The following is a 20929-nucleotide window of genomic DNA, read 5'->3' as shown; positions in this document are numbered from 1 at the left end:
CAGTGGGTCTGGAGTAGGCCTCAGCCCCTGGTGTGAGTCATAGGCTCATTACTGGCCCATAAAAGGTTGCAGAGCCTTCACATTAGGGCAGATCCTAGGAGGAGAGGAAGTGGCAGGGTCTGTCCTGACACTGTGGTAGTAAGCTGCACATACAATTAGTATTTTCTGTTTCGTTAGCACTCAGGCGAACAGAATTTTGGTTTGACATAATTTTGCCTGTATTGTATTTTGCTCGTATTTGTGCCTAACGTAAAGGTTTATTTATTTTGCCGTTTTTCTTGAATTAACCACTTTGCTGCAAGATTTATGTCCCTATCCCTGATTGGTTGGTTCCGCACCACTACCGAGCTATCTTCCCCACAAGAGCTGTCGGTAGCGCCGCACCTCCCATGAGGCGACCTGAAGCGACCGCTTCAGGCGGCGCTATGCCAGGGCCCCAGGGAGGGCGGCATTTTTGCTTGCCTAAGCCAGTCCAGGAGAAGCTGTCCTGGACCGGCTTAGCGTCACCGAGCGGTGGATTGGAGAAGCCGCTGGAGCAGCGCTGCTCCAACGGCCTCCCCTCACGCTCAGGCAGAGAGCAGGTCCTCTCACTGCCTGCTCTCTGCCTGCTAACGCCGCTCCGCCACGCCCCCTTCGCTCTGCCCACTCCTCCCAGGGGGGGGGGGGGCTTTCTGTTGTCCGGCCTCGGTCGGCGGAACAGGCAGGTTCACCCCTGGCTGTCGGCCAAATACTCCTTTACCTGACAGCTACTTTGCTTGATATCCACTGTTAGGCAGAGCTGGGAGGCCCCCATACACATTAGATAGATGGCCATCTGGTTCCATCAAAATCTGCAGGCTTGGCCAATACACATCTACTATTCATATTTATCTACTGTATATTACAATGTAGACTATTCCAGGGATTCTCCAGAAGGAAAAAGTGATACCATGAAGTGTTCATATGTTATAATGTTTCCTTTTTCTGCTCATGTCCACTGTCATGTGCACATAAAGTCTGCTCACTTCCATAGACAGGATTGGTCCCTGTCTATTTCACCTATGTCCTGGGCCAAAAGCAGCACAGTACAGGGAAGACTTTCTAGTTCACTTCATTCTCCATGTTAATATGGAGAGCATTAGGAAGAATGTGTAACCTATAGCTCTCCTATACACATAGCTTTCCACTAAATCTAATCTTCAGGAACTTGATCAAACTGTGCAAGCAACATATAACATATTAAACCATGCATACAAATATAGTCCTGAGCTACTTGATATTTAGATAGTGTTCTGCTGCCTATGGGAAATTTCACATTGATATAGATTATAGTGGGGACTTTTCAATTGCTAGAATACAGTATTCACCGCTGTGATAAATACATAATCTCCCATCTGAAACCATACTGAACAGAATTTCAATGAGAACATCAAGGCAAAACTAGACATACAACCTTGGAAGCATTGTGTGAGGAAGGGGCTATTCATACATTTGGCTGCACATAAAACAGGATATTGTTATAATTATGTCGCTAGGATGATACTTCGGCTTACTGCCAGGTGTACTTCATGCAAGGCTGAATCTGCAGCACAATGTTCTATGAGGCATCGCACTGTAACCTGCAAAGGTATAGTCAGCGGGAGGATGCGGCTAAGATAACAATGTATCAACATATTCGTTTTTATATAAAAAATCTCTATGGAATATATGGCAAATATATATTCTTTACACGCTTCTGGAGGCAGCCATTTACTCTGAGCTACTTCTATATACAGCAGATACAGAGATTTGGTTTGTAGCATGAAACAGGATAGAGTTGTGGGCATGCTCCGTGACAAATTCAGAGGTCACTGTACATGGCGCCCTTCTCGTGGTGCTGTCTTTGTTTGAACATTTATTTTTCTATCCATCTATACAAAGGAAAAAAAAAATCAGCACTCCAAAGGATAAGGTGAAAAAAGCGGAAAAAATTGATTTGCAACCTTTCAGCTCTTATTACAGTACGCTTTCTCATGTGAAATAAACCCATCTCTTTCTCCATATCCTTTGGAGTCCTTTAATTTGTCTGAATAAGAGCCTTGATACCTGGCTTCAAGACCTGCACCCTTGAGACCAATGCTGTAGCAGATTTTGCATTTAGCTATCTATCTATCTATCTATCTATCTATCTATCTATCTATCTATCTATCTATCTATCTATCTGTCTGTCTGTCTGTCTGTCTGTCTGTCTGTCTGTCTGTCTGTCTGTCTGTCTGTCTATAGTATCTATCTATTATCTATCTACAGTATCTATCTATCTATCCATTTTTTTTTCTTACCAATCTGATGCCTAACCTTTGATTAAAGGGGTTTTCCAGACAGAATTTTTTTTTTCTATTTTAAGAAAGGTCTGTCTGTGCTAGTAATGGGTTACACCCATAAGTACACCAATATACCTTTAGTAGTGTTTGGAGTGATTTCTGGGAGTCTCTGGCAGCTGCTGTATCCTCTGCCTTTGTATATAAGATGTTAGTTTCCTGCTGAGCTGCTTCCTCTGTAGCTGCTACACTAGTCCCCTCTCACTCAGCCCCCCTCCTCTCACTCCATTATAAAACCCTCCCTACCTCACTAAGCCCTATCCCCTCCCACTCTCCCTGTCTCTCTTTAGTCTAGCGATACCGCCCATTACTTGCCCCTCCCCCCCCTCCGTCTCCCTAGCTAACCTATTCTGCCCACTGCTAGAAGACACAGGGAGGCTTGATAAGTATTGATGGGGATGGGAGGGGGAAGAGTAATGGTGATGTTCTGCTTCGGAAGTGGTGAAAGGAACGTCACCAGATTATCAGAAAGTGCCCTGGAGGGGTCACATGACTGCTCCAGGGATCTGAGTAATTATAGATTTTTTTTTTAATTGAAGTAAGTTAGAAGTTAGGTGGGGGGATGGGTGTTTAGTTTAGGGGTTAATTCTCAGTTTATCCTGGACAACCCCTTTAAAGTCTAACCCTGCCATATGTTTAGACACCAATGTTTGCAGCTGCCCAAATGTAAACCAGACACTCATAGCTGGCAAACCAAACAGGAATCATAATTTGCATCAGTCTTAAACGATACAGACAAAATATTGATCAACTTTTGCATACATAGGTTACATGTAATTTTTCAATTTCCTGTCCAAACAACGAGATTGTGCAGACAAAACAGGTCAGCCGCTGTTACATACACATTAAAAAATGAGGCATTGTGTGATTTTCGGGACGTTCTTCTTTTCAGCATTTATTTCTCAGCTGTATGCAAATTCCAGGCATTGGATTATACCATTATACAGTATTATTCCATGTATCTTCTTCTGCGTCTCATCCCATTTTCTATTCATTTTAATGAGTTTATTTAAATGATTGTCAAATATCTACAACAAAGTAATTCTCACAAGGAACAGAAAGTCTTATTCAGTCTGCCGGGAGATTGCTATACAACTGTGAGATGATCGACACAATGATATTTATTTTGTGAGACGGATAAGGTCTACTCTGTCAAACCTATGCAAGCAGCTAAAGATAAGTAGAACAGCAAATATTCACATCGCCAGGAAATCTCGTGTACAAGTCACATAAGGATTATATTATTGTTTTACATTTTAAAGATGACCTATCACTTGGCTTGATCCGGTGCGTCTCTGGTAGCAAACACTTATATTCCCGGTGAAGAACAGTTCTAGAGCATCTTTTCTAAGGTTCGCGCTACTATTATGTAATGTCTGTTGTCTAAACCTTCAAGAAATGAGAGTAATGGACATTAAAATGACAGATACAGGCGGAGCCCCTCTGGACCTTTCCTACCATTACAACAATAAACATGGAGGTCCCAATTCACAAGGGGAAACGCCACTTGATTCAGGAGACAACGGCCTATATCTCTGCACGGGTGGGTTGATATGTTGGCTTCTGGACAATTTTACAAAAATAATTCTAGAGCTCATGGGCTAGGTATTGTGCTATATTGTAGCTAATAAATTTCCAGGTAGAACTCGTTGCGATGTGTGGTTCCTTGGATATTCTAAGAAACTCTTATTTCATGATTAATAAATGTATTTACTGAAGCATGTCATGAGAGGTGACAAGTCCTCTCAGATCACAGAAAAGAACTGTAATTCATAAAATTATGTACTTGTAGTCATACAATAAGTGCTGTCAATATTTACCAAAAATTTGCACTTCACCTTGTGGTTGACAGACACTCTACGACTATCCAAATACCATATTTCTGGACTATTAGATGCACTTTTTCTTCTCCATTCTTTGCTGTAATAATCGTCTGTGTCTAATAGTACAGATGCAGGGAGCTGCTCTTTATGAGCGCCTGGCAGCGTAGCTGTTAGTTTGTTACTACTGTTTAGTTAGTGCTCAGCCGAGCAGGATTTTGTTTCTTATTGTTTTGCCTGAAGTTAAAGCTGTATTTGACTTGCTCATTTTGTACCTGAAGTCAAGGTTTATTTATTTTCCTGTTTTTTTTCTAAATAAACCTGTTTCCTGCATATTTTGCAGCCCCTGCCTTTCACTGGTGGGGTCCACATCACTGCAGCTACCAAGTAACCTCCCCCACAATATATATAATTTTTTTTAATTTCTAAAATAATATTGTACACATTAAAAAAAGGTACCAAAACCCCTTAGTGAACTCTTGTGCCATTCATCTAGAGAATTGTGAGAAATGTGTAAACCGGCTTGAGACAAAATAATTGAAGTACACTCGTAAAAAAAGAAGGCAATTGAGAAGAGTCATACTACATAATCTTATGAGGGGATTTCTTATAAGTGTAGCATACACTGCTTGAATTGCTCAGTAGGTGCCAATAAAGTTTTGGTAATACAAATTCATGGTAAGACAATGTACAACACCTATATGTGCCTTTGCTATTGGTGACAATAAAGTAATGAACAATTGTACCCATGTGCATGTTCTTTTCGGATTCCCTATAACCAAACAGTGTTAGGGCCATGCACACGATGTAACGCGGCGCTCATTCTGACTCATAAACTCGTGTCAGAGTTAGCGCTTCAAAACAGAATCCCATTGACTTCAATGGGTTCCGTTTAATGCGCGTAACACATTGAAATGAATGGGTTAACAAGCCTCCCATTGACTTCAATGTGTAGCGCGCGTATGACGGAACTCATTGAAGTCAATGGGATTCTGTTTTGAAGCGCTGACTCTGACACGAGCTAACGTGTCAGAATGAGCACAGCGTTACATTGTGTGCACGGGCCCTTATTCTGTTTACCATGAGACACGGTGTGAAATACGAAATCAATTGTGTCTTATGTAAAGTTTCTCGCCTGTATATTCCTATAGGGAGAAGGGGCTTATAAGAACACATATAGAAGCAGCAGAGAAGTGTCTTTGAAGAATTTCTTCTGATGGAATGCAATGGCTCTGTCAGCCATTTAATACATTTACAGTCAGACCTGAATATCCTTTACCAGGGGCGACATATTGGGATTTGCATTCATTACTTTAGCTGATATATTTGGACAAAGAACAAACAAGATATTAGAATATTTTTTCTTGAAAAACCTGTAACTTGGTAGAAGTGAAGCTGCAGGGATATAAATAGTAAAGGGCTCCCAGGTGAAAATAATGCAAAAGGGAATTGAATATGTTGCCCATAGAAACACTCAGAAATGAAAAAGACATAGTAGCCACATTTCTGCATTACGGAGCTCACAGGCTACCTTGCATCCAGAGCCGGTTTAACCCTAGAGCCAACGGTGCATTTGCACTGGGACCTATGGTAGTGGGAGCCCCCTTTGGTCAGCAGGACAGTCCTGCAATTTCTGTCCCAGAGGACGCCAATGATTTACAGACACAAATGAAGTAGGAAGCCATCCGCTCCCTGCTTCACCACCTGGCCACTGTCTTTGCTCCTGGTGTCCTGGGAGCAGGATGGGTGGTGTAGCAACGTCACTTACATTGTGTCTGTTGCTCCATGAAGACAATGGGACCAGAAACAACAAGAGTGAACGGGGCAAAGGCGAGTATTAAGGATTGTTTTTTTCTTTGATTATACAGTATATAGTGGGGGAAATGAAACTGTGGAAGTAATATGGGTGTGTGTGTGGGGGGGGGGGGGCTACTGTGGGAGCCATACTGTGGAGGGACTATGTAGGGACATTGGAATTTGTGCAGGTCAGATATTTCTAGATGGTGTTGATGGGTTCCCATTTATTAAACACTTGCACAGGGTCCAGCAATGTGTTAAAACGGCCCTGCTTGCCACCATGTATGTAATGATTTCCTGCTTGGACCGTCAACATCTGGCTATGATGCCTTTGTATCCTGTCTGTGCTGCATAGATATATTCAAACAAATTTCCAAGTATCTATTTGCACTATGGTGCTCAATAAGTACATCATGTCCCTTGCAGTGAAACATTTCAGCTCCATACAACCTCTGCGTTTCACTGACCCATAAATGTACACAGATGGGTGTCTATGAAGCCTAGGCCTTTGCATGTCTCGGATCTCTTACAAAGGCATAGAGAGGATGTTTATGTGAGATTCCTATGACTTGCTCCATCAGAGGCATCTCCATTATACAGTGCTGCAGGGCAGTACCATATGGCAACACTTGAGATCCCTACAACTTCTGCCATGTGTATGAATCTTTACCATAAGGTACGGCTGTGTATATGGCTTATAGCTGAGCAAATTTTTATTACCATAAATATATGTATAATGTATATTGCAGAGCATGTATGCCAGTAGTTCAGGAGGCACGTATCTGTATGCAACTACTCCCACCATCAATAAGCCATCATGTGATTCCAAAATATAATCACCTGTAATGTGAGTTGGAAAAAAAACAGATACGCAAAAACTAACATTGGCCCGGCCCTTGAGGGTTTCACCTATAGATGATGGCCTACAGTTCATTCTGGGTGTCATAACAATGGGTTTTTTTTACAACACTTTTCAGGTTTGTCCACAGATGGCATTTCCAGATTCTAGTTCAGACTGTCATGTCCACTGTTATGTGCTATTAAATATATGCAATATGATAAAAAAACAAATCACATAAAATGTATATTGTCTTATTCTTCAAAGCGATTCCATCTATAGCGTCTCGAGCCGCGCGGTAATCCCATTCTTCTGCTGCAATAGCATTGTTCAAAATAACATGACACTCATTAAAAAGCTGCCAACGTGTGCAGAATACACGGCCCTTAACCTATCTCTATTCCTCTATTAACCCTTAGAGTTTTCCTATTTATTCTCTCAGCCTGGAATCCCCTTAGGGAGCCTTCACACGGAGTAAACACGTGTGTATTTTTGCAAAATACACGTGTATAAATACGCCTGTAAAAAGTCATTGAAGTCAATGGAAGTCTTATTTTTACACGTGTATTTCGCAAAAATACACGCATGGTTACTCCGTGTGAAGGCTCCCTAATATTGCTGTCCCGACCCCCGCACATACATATCTCATCTGTGTTCTGATACTTCCTATATACTTGCTATACAAGTAGCTGCAGATCACACTGAGGTTGTAGCATTGTTCACTAAGCTCTCTGAAATAATTTTATGAAAGGGGTTATCCATCCTATGCTTAGGATACAATTTTAGTATCATTAATACTAGATGGGTGAGGGTCTGACTGTGAGCACCCCACTCACTGAATAGCACTGTGCCTGCAGTACCTCCCCTGACCACTATGCAGTGTATATCGCTAGTTCTGCTTCACCGCAGCTGCTGCCAATAGCTGATTGGTGGTGGCGCTGAGAATTGTGTCTAAGGCTAAGGTCCCACATAGCAAAATGTAGTATACAAGGACTGCAAATTATGACGCATGTCCTATTATTGGTTACATCTACATTGCGGACAAGCCCAGTAAAGTCTATGGGCAGGTTGAAATTGCAGGGAAGCTATGAAGGCAGACTTGAAGATTCACCACAATTGTGATTCAGCTGCTAAGTAATTCAGGACAAATAGAGTCTGAACTATTATATGACCCATTTTAGAGGGTTGGGACTAGCAAGTGACATCAGTACTAGGCTTCTGTGTTTCTATGCATCCACAAATACAGAATACTATGGATGCCATGTGGAATATATTTGTGGACACTGCACCACGGATGTGGATGGCATACTAAACAACTACAGAATGCAAAAGTTGATGAGCTTATCGACAAACTGCAGACAGTATATTTTATATGGTCATGTACCAAAGCCCTAAATGTACCTGATGCCGATGCATATTGATTAGTAAATCTGGATATTGACTTACAAAGTAACATTAGAGAGACAGGTTTATGTCTTCTACTGGAGAGCTAGTTTGCAAACAATTGTTCCATGAGCATTGGGGCCAATTTATCAAGACTTGGATGCCAGTGTTCTGGAATACGAGGCATGAAAAGTTGCATTTTTTGTCGCATGTTCCTATTTTAATGCATACGAAAATTGCAACTTTAAAAAAAATCTGGTCACCCCTTGTACCTTTCAAAGTAGTGGTTGGAGAATTGGGGGAATCTAGGTGGGCCAGGGTGGGGATACCTTGGCCCATTTGATTTACATTACTTGCAAAGTTGATGGGATTCAGGCTAATCCCATCCAGACATTCTGAAAAGAATTCAAGCTACGGCCCCACATGGTGTCTCGCAGCAAAAAGTGCTGCGGAAAAACCCTGGCGGCAACACATTGCGGTTCTTCCTGCAGTGCTTTAGACAGAAAGTTTGCAGAAGTTTCCTCCGTGGACTTTGTTTCATTTATACCTATGGGGAAACTGACGGGCGTTTCCGTAGATATGTTAGTCATGCTGCGATTTCCAGTTTTGGAAATCGTGAAATGTCTGCGATGCGTTTTTTACCGCAAAGTAGATGATTTACTAGAATCCCATCCACTTTGCTCTGTAAAATGTTGCAATTTTTTCTGTGCCGTTTTCTCTGTGGGCAAATCCCGACGTCTATGCCATGCGAGGCCCCGACTTCATTTTTGAAAATCGCAGCATGTCAATTATACCTTTGAAAATGCTGGCGTTTTCCGTATACTTGAAATAGGTACAGAAAGTCTACGGAAATTCTGGGAAAAATGCTGTGATGAGTTTCTGTTGCGGACTTTTCCGCAGCTTTTTTTGGCTGACCCTCGCTATGTTGGGCCTTAGCCTAATGCCAGAAATCTATGGAAGCCCTAGAGTGGCAAAGATTGCATTTCTGGCACTATGGCCTAATATTTATGGTGCAACTGGAGTCAATGCTCAAAAGTGAATGAGATTTGCCCACATAGCGCCATTCTTAATAAATTGGCACCATTGCCTATAAGACTCCATACACCAGCTGGTTCTTCTCAATAAAAAATACTATCCCTCGGAGTTTTCTAGAACATATAAAATAAAGAAACCTTTTAAGTCATACCTAGCTGTCACATTCCCCTGGCAACTATTACCGGGATGGCGCGCATTGTCAGTCCCACAGCATTTGGCACAAGACTACATCATCTGTTGGATGCAGAATGTGTAAGTCAGTAATTGTGTTTTTATAGGTATACAGTATTTACTTTATTGAACATAGTCAACAACCATGTTTTTTTTACAGACCGCTGCAACATTTCCAATAAAAAAAAGCATTGAACACTATAATCATGTACTGGACGCGAAATTTTTGCGGCTGGAAAACATCTCAATGGGGTTGTTCGGGAAAGCAAATGGATTTCTGCAAACAATTCTGTTGCGGGTGAATATACCTTGACTGACAGTAAGAGCAAGTTTATGGAAAGTTTTACTTTTTCCAATTACATAATCTGTTTCAACCATCGTTCTTTACCTGTCACATTCTAGATAACTACAGAAGCGAAGGGAAGAAAAATCACCCGTCTAACCTCTCAGATCCACTTTGCAATGCAAAATTTGTTCTCAAATATAGGATAAATACCCGGCACAAAGTCTGCACATGTAGTCAGAGAATTGACAAGTGGCAGGTGCACAGAAACAACAACCACGGGGTAGGAAAGTATCCTGCAGTATAGCGCAAAATCCAACCTCTACAGCCTTGTATGCAAAAGGAAATTTTGTGGTCGGTGACACAAATGAGAGCAGTCCGAAATGTCTTACATTGAGCCTAGGTGATGTTTCAGACATACCTGGATAGCATTATTATTGTTTACAAACCATTACAAGGTCTGAAGACAGGTGCATGACAACTCACGTGACACTAAGGGGACTTTGGCTCCTCTTCTAGGTGTCAGTATACTATGCTCGTCAGCAGAAGGATATCCTTTTTACCTATAAATATATGCTGGCACAGACAGTACTGTCTCCTTGCCTCTCATACTAAGGGCCAGGGGCGTAACTACCGTAGAGGCAGCGGAGGCGGCTGCCACAGGGCCCGGGCCATTAGGGGGCCTGGTGGCAGCTGCTACCGCTGTGTTTTTTTTTTTTGTAATAGGCCGTTACGGGCCCTATTCACTTGCCGATCCTGGCTTGGCCGGGATTGGTAAGTGGCACAGCGGGCCCCACAAATACGATCATTATACTTGGGGTCTTTGCAGACCCCCCCCCCCCCGATTATAATGATCGGAGGCCCGTGAGAGGTAAGGGAACGTAACAAACACTGGGACTTACCTCTCCATGATCCTGCCAAGCCTCCTTCCTGACGTCCTTTCTGACGTCTCTGACGTCACATGAACCCGGCCTGCGTCCGGGTCATGTGACATCTGACGTCATTTCAGAAGGACGGCAGCGGAGAAGACAGCGTAGGAGCCGGGGGACAGGTAAGAAACAGTAATTTTTTATGTTTTTATTCCCTCAGGTCTCCGATTATTATACTCTGGCGTCTGAAAAGACCCCAGAGTGTAATAATTGTTTATGGGTGTCCACTATGGGGTATAATACTGTGTGCAGGGGACACTATGGGGTATAATACTGTGTGCAGGGGCCACTACGGGGGATAATAATGTGTGCAGAGGACACTATGGGGTATAATACTGTGTGCAGGGGCCACTACGGGGGATAATACTGTGTGCAGGGGCCACTATGGGGGATAATACTGTGTGCAGGGGCCACTATGGGGGATAATACCATGTGCAGGGGCCACTAAGGGACATAATACTGTGTGCAGGGGCCACTAAGGGACATAATAGAGTGTGGAGGAGGGGGCCGGTCGAGGTCTTCGACGTCGGTGTCGGTTGGGGGGGGTGCAATGTCAAAAGTTCGCCACGGGGCCCCGCCATTCCTAGTTACGCCACTGCTAAGAGCACATTTTTAGGATGCAGGATTTCACAGAAAGGAGACAAATTTGATAATCATTTATATTACAAAATATATTAATAATAGAAATGCTGCCAGAATATCCGAAGTTGTTCTAACGTTTACTAACGCTTTAAGTGATACTGTACTTCATTGATCTTATCCCAATACTTTTAGGGAAACGGGTTTATGTGTTTAGATTATATGGAGAGGAAATTGATGTCCACTGTCTGGAAAGGAAACAGTTTGGGTGTCCTGATAATATCTGTCTCCGATGACCATCTGGTGCAATGATTTCCTGACATGTTGGGACAGATTTCCATAGCTATCTGCTATTACTGTCATGTGTTCATGGCCGCCTGTGGTCTGCTGGTTTTACCAGTAATTGATAAAGCAAGCAGTGAAACACAGATAAGAGTCACTCATCCTGGCAAACATTATGCTGTTACTTCCCATATGTAATGTATTTACATATGTATGTAATGTATTTACATACTGTATTACACCATTATTATTTATACATGAATGTAGATTTTTTTTGTTCTAAGAAGAACTACCATAAGATATTTTCCTTTAGAATTATCTTATAGTAGTACTTTACTCTGAGTACTAGATGGAGAACTCTACGGATTTTGCTGCATACTATAGATCCTAGTGGTTATCACAATTCATTACCCTAAAAATATTGAAATTTCTGTACTCCCTCTTATTAGAGTAATACCATCCAGGCACTTACTAGGCAACTGTGTGCACCGCTTATCTAAGGGCAGGTTCACACCAACGCCCGGTCTCCGCTTTTGGGTTTCCGTCTTCTGCCGAGAGAAACTGGACAGGAAACATTAACCCAGCAGTCAGTTTCCAAACCCATTCACTTGGATGGGTTTGCAAAGTGACCGCCCGTGTGCGTCTTCTGCCTCTCCGCGGCAAAACCGTTTTTTTTTTAACCGGACACAAAGTCCTGAATGCCTGACTTTGTGTCTGGTTAAAAAAAACTATTTCACGACGGAGAGACAGAAGACGCTCACGGGCGGTCACTTTGCAAACCCACTCAAGTGAATGGGTTTGAAAACTGTCTGCCGGGTTAATGTTTCCTGTCCAGTTTCTCTCCGCAGAAGACGGAAACCCGAAAGCGGAGACCAGGCGCAGGTGTGAATGCACCCTGAAGGGGCCCTCACACGGAGTAAACGCGCGTGTATTTTTGCAAAATACACGTGTAAAAATAAGACTCCCATTGACTTCAATGATATTTTTTACACGTGTAACAATACGCCTGTAAAATGTCATTGAAGTCAATGGGAGTCTTATTTTTACATGGGTATTTTGCAAAAATACACGCGCGTTTACTCCATGTGAAGGCTCCCTTAGTGCTATAAGATTATGTGAGGTTAGCCGTGTATAACAGTATTATTTATACACTGTAATACATAATGTAGTTTCAGATCAGGTTTAAATTGGTAGAATTATTTTATTTCCATATGTGGCTGTTTATGTGAAAAGGGCCCACATTGTCGATATGGAGTTCTTGGTATCATTGTAACGGTTATGGTGTAACATTGTCCGAAACAGCAAAAAAATTTTTATTGAAAGCACAATTGACATATTTTTAAATAAAATTTTTGCATAAAACAAAATTGTGATTTTTTTTACCCAAATATGTTTTGGACTATTTTCTCTATAATTAGTATCGACGATCTGGGCCCTTTTCACGTAAACAGCCACATATGGTTTGTCTACTGCATGTATATATTATGTGACCACTATTACATGAGCCATCTTGGAAATATTATTTATGCACCGTGAACGGTTATTATTATACAATAGCATGATAGTACTATTTGAGGACCATGCAAATATTACTTGCCCCTGTCTACCATTCGCAAATTCCTAAAACTACAATGAAAGACCTTTTATAAATATTAGTCTGCTATCTCGCTCTCACCTTGGATCATTTCTATCCTGTGCTCCTCTCAGTAGTGTGCTGATCTGCTCTTGCCTCGGGGTCCCCATAATTCTATTAGTAAGATGAATAGTGACGGCAGCTCTACTATGAATGTAAGGAGATGGGGCCCAGGAGGGAGAATAGTGACCATAAACTGGATATTTTGTTATAACCATGCGGACTCCTCGATCAGAATGCTGAACGCAGACCTTACTCTGCACATAGAATCTGCTGCTACCTGTAAGCTGTCAGCACAATGTTGATGGCAGATGTATCATTTTTATCAAGGCCTCTATTTGCACACATTTGTATGCCACATTCTCTACAGCTGGCAAATACATCAGACACACTGCAATTAAATATAATAAAATGTCAATGATTGTATAGTCAGAGATAATAACCTCAATAACCTTCTCGGCATATAGCCATACATATAGAATAAAACAGTAAGTCTTATATTCAGGAGACATGGCTAGCAGCGATGTCTCCTCCATCTTTTCATACTTCCAGAAATGAATATTATACTGCCGGTGATGAAGGTGACAGCTGGGATCAGTAGTCCGCACACGATGCCAGTGTCTAAGTTCATCACGCAGTGACATTTAAGTCATCACAAAGAGTCTTGTTCTCCCCTTACAAACCCTCTTGAGAACGCAGAGATTTTTGCTACAACGCACAGCCACTATATATTCATGAGTCCGTTTCGGAGGAAAATGTTAATGGCTGGGCTTAAGAAACGTTTTCCTGGCCCACTGACCTGAATTCACCGCTTCCTTGAGCACACCTTAGTACTTGTAAGGAAACCCCAGTTTAGAGGAAAAATACGTAACGATGCAAAGTCTTAGTGATTTACAGTAGGGTCAAATACTATATCTATCTACAGTATATATTCTGTATATACTCATTGGAACGGTTAGGCAAAGTTGTGCTCAGTAAGTAACTATAGTTAATATATAGAAAAGTTCTAACATTGATGGGAAAAGGATTTCCTATAGAAGTGACTAATATTAAAGTAAGGCTTTATTGGGCAAACAACTGACTGTTGCCTAAGGCTATGTTCACATGGCTAAAGAATACAGAGCTGATTCAGGTGCCTTTTTTTCTGCATTTTTTTCACCTCCATAAACACTTGCCTGCAAAATATATATATATATATATATATATATATATATATATATATATATATATATATATATTTTGCAGACAGGTGTTTATGGAGGTGAAAAAAATGCAGACAAAAAAATATATATATATAGGTAAAATAAGCCTCTGCCCTAATAAAAATAATACCAGTGAATGCAAATACAGATGGGATAGTGATATGGATGCAAAACAGATGCATCAAGTTTCATTATCTTTCTTGGGTCTGAATACACACTTGAGAAACATCCCTGATTCTACCACACCAATGGAAGAGACACAAAAGTTACACAGTATAGCTTTAGCTTGGATAGGATGTGCAATACAAAGTGTGTTAACTGGTCTGAGCCAAGTATCTCACATTAAAGAAATAAATACAGACTACAATATAAACTTATCCCCCTCATTCACAAGGCTCTCCATAATGCTGCACCTCCCTAAATTTCCTCCCTCATCTCTGTCTACCGCCCAACCCGTGCTCTCCATTCACTCAATGAACTAAGACTAACATCCTCTATTATCAGAACCTCCCACGCTCGTATACAAGACTTCTCCCGAGTTGCACCACTCCTCTGGAATGCTCTATCCCGGACAATCAGATTAACTCTCAATTTCTCAGACACAATTACTAATGTAAACCCTTCCGCAATTAGAATCCCTAAAACTAGCCCTCCACTGTTCCCGCATGGGGGGCCCCCCCCATGTCAAATGTTCATCTTTGGGCCCCAGCATTGCAGGCACTGTGCAGAGGGAGAACTCTGTCATTCAGCTGCGGATGAGCACTCCATAATAGAAAGTGACACAGCGCTGGAATCGGGGGCCTTGTCACTACTTTATGTTGGCCTCAAACTCGGCAGCATAAACTGGTGACAGATACCATTTATGTAATAGATCCTGAGTGAAGCATATACAGTATCACATTGGATATATCTATAATGCACAATGCCCATTATCCAAATGAAGTAGGATCCCTGGTGAAAAGCTTTAAAGGACAGGTCTGTACATGATTAATGACACTAATATCTAAGAGGACATATTAATCAAATATTATATTACTGCATGCATCATAGGATGGCCTCACGCTGTGCTATCTCATAGAGCCGAGTGATCAGAATGTCTAACACTCTCCACTTCATAATTTTCCTCTTCAATACCATCCCCTGCTTTATAAGGGCACATCTGTGATTTAGAGAGCTTGTTAAAGTATTCATTGATCTACATCAGAACTTTACCAACCTGTAGCTTTTGAAGTCAGATTTTCATTCTGAACAACCGAGTATCACGGGAGAAAATATATTCACAATCACTTAATATCTATTGAATGAATCCTACTTCCAAGATCTAATGGCTGGCTGCTTGAAAGAAGACTATTCATGGGAACGTTAGCAGGGTGGGTCCAACAACCCACTCATCACAATGGAAAGAAAGCACCACAGGTTCAGAAAGAATATGATCAAAGGAGAACAGAACAATACCCTATGAATGAAGTTTTCCAACCTGTGACTGCACGAATTGCAGCTTTACATAGTATCGCCTATTAGTAAATGAATACATATTAGGAAAAATAAACTTATTACCAGTAGCATTCTGAATGATCTTAGAAATACACAGCAAAGTTGATATAACCAGATGAGAAATCATTTATTTGTCTCTGGTCTTCCAAATTTACTGAGATTCTCTTGCAGCAAATTCTGCCCAGAAATGTGTGACTGTACAATTAAAGGGGCATTGATATGCATTGTGGTAGCTTTAATTCAGGTTAAGTGGGCCTCCTCACTGTCCTTTTTTGGACAATTGTTAGGACGGGCCAGGGCCTCCGCTGTGTTGTGTGGAGGCTCCCAGCCAATCTGTGTTCTGCACCGGAATGGAGCGTCTGGTCCCAGTGTGGAGTAGGCCTAAAGCCTCCACTTGAGTTTGCGGAGGTTCCAGGTCCCTGCTAGTGCCGGGACCAGCACTTCCGGAGTCGGGAGATCAGCGGCGGGCTAAAGGCTATTTAGGCCTCATTATGGCCCTGGCCATGGCTGGTTAATTGTTTTACCGCGGCATCAGCTCCCCTAGCGATTTTCTCCCTGCCTGTCTCCTGTCCCTGTTACTCCTGGATACTCTGCATGTGTATGACCCAGCTTTCTTTGCAGACCTCTCCTTCGTGATCCTGATTTGGCATCTTCCTGACCTCCCTTATCTGGATCCTAATTTGGCTACTCCGCAAAACTCCTGTGTATGGACCGGCGCTTCTGACTATGCTTCTGCCTCTTCCTCTACCACGTGACCTCCAGTTACCAACTCGGCTTGATTGACTAAGCTTTGGTTTCCTCTGGAACCTGCTTGACTCCCCTGGGTTGCCATCATGTCCTGTACATCTGTTTCTCCTGAACGTCATCCACTGAGGTTAGTGTCTGGGTATTTCTGGGTGCTCCGTACTTGGGGTTCGCTGGGTGTGCGGCACTCTCTGGGCGGCTGAGGATTTTACTAAGTCCAACGCCACCATCAGGAGCTCTGGTGAAGAACTCCGGGGCCTGGTTCCACTCCAGTTAGGAGAGCATAGTACTCTCTGGACTGTTTTTGCCTCAGTGTCCGGGGATTCTAGTTGCCCAAAACTTCTAGTGATTATTGTTGCGTCAGGTTCCTAACAACAATACGTTCAGAAACTTTGTCTGACCTTGATGGCCTCATTGTCCTGCCAAATCAATTGCCTTTTTCAGGGCAGTGAATCGACTACTGGCTAGGCCTGGGGCTAGATTTGTTGAGGTAGGGCACTATATACAGTCGACCAATACATCAATGGTGTCCGATTGGGTCATGCCTGCCTTCCACTGTACTTACGCTGCGTGTTGAGTAAAATCCTAAGGGAACTACCGCCTTGTGACAGTGATCCCTATTGATCTATGTTATGTGAAATATTGATGCAGTGGGAGAGGAGTAGGGATTACTATCCTCTATGGAATTGTGTGCCTTTCTATTCCTGAAGTACGTTTTTAATCCATAAATGATGGTGCAATTTATTTACATCACCCAGATATTAGTTATTAATTCATTAAGTTATTAAGATATTAAGTCATTAATAAAATGTATGTTTGAGATACCACTTACTACTGTGAATGTAAATATCCATCATGGTACAATACCTTTAAGCAACTTAGCAAATAGTGTTAAAGGGATTTCCCATCTTGTAATATCACTCGGAAATGCCATCACTTTATGATCTCTCGGAGTCAGACCTTTGACAACCACATTGATTCTGATAATATAGGGGATGTAGTACTGCGCTCCTTCAATATTTTTCCAAGCAGTGTCCCCACTACCCAGCACTAGCCTGCCACTATCTTCTGGATACAAGATTGTCAGGATACCATTCATCTTAACATGGCAGAAAATAGGGTTTATGGAAATAGAGAAAATCCAAAAATAAAACGATTTTAAAAAATAAATGAGATATCTGGCAGTACATATAATAGCTAGCTGTAACACAATAGAGAAATCTCAGAGGGAAGATTAATGCTCCTTTTACAGTATATACACAGTAGAATCCAATCACATACAGTATCAGCAATTGGTCTACATATCCGTTCATCACAAAGTGTTCCTACTAATAAAGACATGGATACATTACTGTAATGCACGGTTATTATTTAATTTGATGGATAAAATATTATTTCAGCCATCAGAGCTACTTAGCAAAGTAAATTGGACTTGCAGGGAAAATAGATTTTGATCTCGGGGACAGCTTCATCCTAAACACGGATCTCATCATTACTGGGAATTATTTGCCTTCTGGATTCAATTTGAGTGACTAAATGGTATCAAGGGGATCACAAGTCATTGGGCAGCCCTATGTAGGGGAGTACCCAGGATTTTCGAGACTGGGTCCTCATGTGCACCCCCCCCCCCCCATGCAGTTTTAACTATGAAACCGACCCCTTGTGTATGTCGCTGATCATATCCCAGAACTGGGAGTCAGATTAGTATAATTAATACAATTAATACTGTAGGATTCATAAAAAATAAAGTAAATGGTTGTCCAGGATTACATAGGTTATTTATTAAGAAATGGTCCAATGAATGGCAATGCAATTCATTTCTATGGTTCACATCTGCATTCGGTATTCCATTTGGGGAGTCCATTTGGGGCCCCTCGAACGAAAAACTGAATCATTAACAAGCGGTGAGCAAAGAAAGCACATGGACCTCATAGACTATAATGGGGTCTGTGTGTTTTCCGCACAGAACATGCGGACAGAAAGGTACTTCATGAACTACTTTACTCTCCACACAACAGTGCGGACACTGCCCAGAAAACACCCACACCCCATTATAGTCTATGGGGTCCATGTGTTTTCATAAGCTCACCACTTGTTAATACATTCGGTATTCCGTTTTGGGGGGGTCCCCAAGTGGACTCCCCGAACGTAATACTGAATGCAGATGTGAACCAGGCCTGAGCTGTACTAGCTGACACAAGCCATGGATGTAGCATTATTTCCTAAAAAAAAACAACAGCATAGTAAGTGAATCTACTTATTGTATCTTCTATAAATTTCATTTTAAGCAATTTCATATATTTTTATTACCTAGATAGCGCTCTGTAGGCCAGAAGTGATTCTTATAGTAGAGAGCAGACACAATTCCTTGTCTCCTGGAGCCATTAGCACAATAAACACTAAATATTTTGTTGATTTTCTATACTGATAACCATCAAGGCAGCCCATCTGCTCTCTTCAATGAAACAATCCAGGCAAAATGAAGTAAATGGCGTCTCTTTATTCTTCTGATTATTCTAGAATCTCCATTACCACATTCACTTCTGCTTCAAAGAGTGTTATGCAGAGAGTAGATATTAAGGAATTGCTTAGAAAATTGTAAAAATTGGTGTGCAGAGCATTACTCCTGTACTAGGCCTTGGTACTGGATTTTTTTTTTTTTTTTAGTATTATTTTCTTAGTACAAGAACTACCTGCATGTTTCCCATTCTTTTTATAGCCATTCCTGCCTTTGGCTTAAAAAAAAAAAAAAAAAAAAAAAAAAAAGCAAAATTTGCAACAAAAAAAAAGCTGTTTTTCCACAACGTTGGGTCTCAGCCTAAAGGTGTTTCTGGGACAATAGAAATGTCCTAAGATCAGAAAATGCTGTTTATCTCACTGAACAAAGATAACGGAGCACCTTTAAGGGTGTTTAGACCATTTACACCGTTTATACTTCCTGGTTGTGGGAGTGTCAGTGCTTGCTTCTCCAGGTAGCTCGTCCAAGAATTTGCTCATTGTACCTCTTAGCAGTTTTATTACACGCCCAGTACACCCTCTGATGATGTCCAATATTTCTTTTTATATAGATACAGAGAGAAGCACTACTACGCAGGTGCGGGATTTGAAGCCATCACACCGGAAGAAGAGGACGCTGAAGGCGTGTTAGAGCCAGGACCAGAGGGCGTCGCTGCAAGCAGAAAAAAGAGGTAGGCATGCCAGAAGATGACGTCGGATCGTGCACGAAGTGTATTCCAATAACTGGACAGGATTAATAACATAATGTACATACCTCCCAACCGTCCTGGATTCAGTGGGACAGTCCCAGATTCTGAATCTTGTCCCGCTGTCCCAATTTCAACAGAACTGCATCCTGCCTCACCACTGTGTGCTCCGACCCCGGGAGCTGTAATGTGATGTCACTCCCATCGCACCTACCGCTTTCTGAAGGAGAAGAGACAAGAGACTTCTACAGAGCAGCAGGGGAGCGAGGAGAGGCAAGTATCAGTGTTCTATTTGTTTGTTACCAGGAGGAGGACATTAAACTGAGGGGGGGGGGGCAGATGAGGGGGCATTAAAATGGGGGGCCAGATGAAAGGGAACATTAAATAGGAGGGCCAGATGAGAAGGACAATAAACTGCTGAGGCAGATGGAGGGGGACATTAGACTTTGGGAGTAGATGAAGGACGTTAAACTGTGGGGGCATATCCACAGGAGTCTGACATTATAATATCATGTTAGGGTGACTGTAGGGACATCATACTGTGGGGGGGGGGGCACTAAGCGAAATTGATGGGAATGGGCGGAGTCTAGGGTTGAGCGATCGGGATCGGAAAAGATCGGATTTTGATCGGCGATCGAGTAAATTTCACGATCGCGATCGGAATTCCGACCCGATCTTTTCCAGCGGGATCGAGATCGGAGGGTATCTCAAGATCGGCTCAACCCTAAAAGTGACTTTTCCCATAGAGAAGCATTGACTAGGGTTGAGGATCGGGTTCGGAAAGGATCGGATTCCGATTGAGCAAATTTCACGATTGCGATCAGGATCGAGATCGGCTGGAAAATGATTGGAAATCGGATTTTAAAATCGATCTTGAAATCTCAAGGACGGCTCAACCCTAGCGGAGTCACAATAGGTGTGGGTGGGGTTAAATTTACATCACATTCCGTCCCTCTTTCTGTTCTTTGACTGTTGGGAGGTATAATACTGTATGCCAATCCAAGGCTTTATCAATCCAACACCAACATTTCGGCTAGTAACCCTGACAAAGGCTACTGCAGCCAATACTGGATGAAAGCCTTTGCTACACATATGGTGATGTTCATTTAGTCAATTTTTCTGCGCTCATAAGTACTTAAAGTTTGTGTCTCATAATGATATTGGATGCAGGTAGCGTTCAATGACAGCATTTTGTCTTGG

The 20929-nt window shown here is 42.0% G+C and overlaps 1 protein-coding gene across 2 annotated transcripts in view; it reads right to left on the bottom strand.

Annotated features, from left to right (window-relative positions):
• LOC142216862 (voltage-gated delayed rectifier potassium channel KCNH8-like) overlaps positions 1 to 20929 on the bottom strand; it is a 322754-nt gene that overhangs the window by 255960 nt on the left and 45865 nt on the right. The window lies entirely within an intron of this gene.

Source organism: Leptodactylus fuscus, chromosome 8 (genome assembly GCF_031893055.1).
Source record: "Leptodactylus fuscus isolate aLepFus1 chromosome 8, aLepFus1.hap2, whole genome shotgun sequence".
Lineage (NCBI taxonomy): Eukaryota > Metazoa > Chordata > Amphibia > Anura > Leptodactylidae > Leptodactylus > Leptodactylus fuscus.
This window is presented reverse-complemented; position numbering and strand designations above follow the sequence as displayed.